The sequence below is a fragment of the Tupaia chinensis genome, unplaced genomic scaffold, assembly GCF_000334495.1.
Source record: "Tupaia chinensis unplaced genomic scaffold, TupChi_1.0 Scaffold000522_1, whole genome shotgun sequence".
Lineage (NCBI taxonomy): Eukaryota > Metazoa > Chordata > Mammalia > Scandentia > Tupaiidae > Tupaia > Tupaia belangeri.
The window spans coordinates 125,774-127,984 of NW_006160035.1; positions in this window are offsets into that span (position 1 = coordinate 125,774).

Here is a 2,211-nt window from a genome sequence, read left to right on the forward strand (position 1 = left end):
TTAGAAGTCACACTCTAGGAAGGATGGCAAACCACCATCCCTTCTGAACCATTCTTCTCTTAGGATTCTGGGCATGCACACACGTAGCTTTATTTTCTAGCTGCTGAGTCGAGGACTCAAAGAGTAGTCAGCCATGTGGGAATCCAACATCTTAACCACCACACCACCAGCTGGCCTCAATTAATTGTTCTGTATCTTTGAGGGGTACAATCTTTCTTCTGTTTTGTTCCTCATTATCTGCTGATATGACAGTTATCTTGGTTCCCCAGAGATCCTTTCTGACCAGTCACTCTCAGATTTTTCCTTCTACCGTATTGTTGTGGCTTTTAAGAAAAGTAATCCTAAGCTCTTCCAGAGCTAAGTTGGATGTTTAAAAACAATGTTTTCATGTAATTTGTTAGGGTGATCTGTGTTGTGGGCTATGAAATAATTCACAGACTCAGAAAGTAAGTAAATAGAAAAGGTTTATTATTCACTTTCCAAAAGGAGGAAAAGAGCCAGATGGAAGGCTCTTCAGCCATAGGCTCTGAAGAGTAGGGGCTAGGCACTTTAAAAAGAAAGGGATGTAGGGTGGGGTGATTAAGCTGGTCCTGAGACAACATCCAGTGGTCTTTTAAAGCATTTGGGTTGTTCGGTTGTTATCTCTGGGTGAGTCAGTCATCTGCAGTAAAATCATGTGGCACCCCTTTGCTTTTCTTTATTCCAATGGAAATCTTCTTCGATTCCAAAGAATTACTCAAGGTTGCCCAAGATGTTTCCTTCCCATGAGCAAAGTTCATATAAGATACAAATATCGAAGGGTTGATCCCTTAAAAAAAAGAAATAAATAAAATGTCCAAAGTATCTGTACAACATTGAATGTGTGTTTCTCATAAAAATGTCTAAAATATTTGGGACTGGGTCTTCTATGTCTTTTCATAATTTAAAATCTTGAAGTTATGTTACATTGAATTATGTAATATCTCTGAGTCATTCCTAAGTAAGGTAAAATATTCTAATGTAAAGCTTATTAATCTACTTTTTAAGTTTTAGGGAACAAATGTTATTTAGGTATTATAATAAGATTGTCTTGTTCCACAAGAATAAAATGCTCTCAGTAACACATATTTCTAGAAATTATAAGATATATATTCAGAAACTGTTGATATATGACAAACAATTCAAAATTGCTTGCTTCCTGGGATGTAAGCATACAAAGAGTAAAAAAATCTGACTAATAGGAGCAGCAAGTGGTGTGGTAGTTAAGGCACTGGATTTCCACAGGGCTGATGATGGTTAAAATCCCAGACTCATGACTTGAAAATCACAATAAATAGGGACAAGCACTTGGCATAATGGCTATGTTGCTGGACTCCCATATAGCCAACCGCGGTTTGAGTCCCAAACCCGGTGGCTTAAACTCACGCCAGGCACGTGTGCGTATGTGCCCAAGATCCTGAGAGGAGAATGGAAGAGAAGGGATTGCAGCATGGCCATTGTCCCTGGGGGATGATTTCTCACTTTCTGTCTCTCTGTGTCTTTCTATTTCTGTCTTTCTGGTGAGCACACATGCCCTATACTAAAAACCTTTCAAAAAAATAATCACGGGACCAGCATACACAGAATCTTGGGCATGCATGCACAAGCACCTGGCGTGAGTTTAAGCCACTAGGTCCTGGGACTTGAACCATAGTCAACTACATGGGAGTCCAGCGACATAGCCATTATGCTAACTGCGGATCCCAATATTTTTTAGAAATTCTTTTTTTGGCATTTATTCATTTACCTTAATTAAACATGTAAAGATTAATAAGCAGACACAGTTCTAGAGTTAGTAGATTGGTATTACATTTATTAAAATAATTGTATGGGCTAATAGAAACAGTAAAGAACCAAAGAATCACAATGCAAGCTATATATAAACCCAACTAAAGTCCCAAAATGTCTAATATATTCATTCATTAGCTAACTGAAGCCCAAGAAAAACAAGACATTAAGTATAATAAAGTACTACAAAATAATTGGCAATTTTCAGTTATCAAAACTGGGAGTTTTGGGGAACCAGCAGTTAGTGTAATGGCTACGGTGCTGGACTCCCACGTAGTTGACCATGGTTCGCATCCCAGACCCGGTGGTTTAAAACTCACGCTGGGTGCGTGTGCGTGCGTGCCCAAGATCCTGAGAGGAGAATGGAGGAGAAGGGATTGTGGCGTGACCATCCCCCCTAGGGGT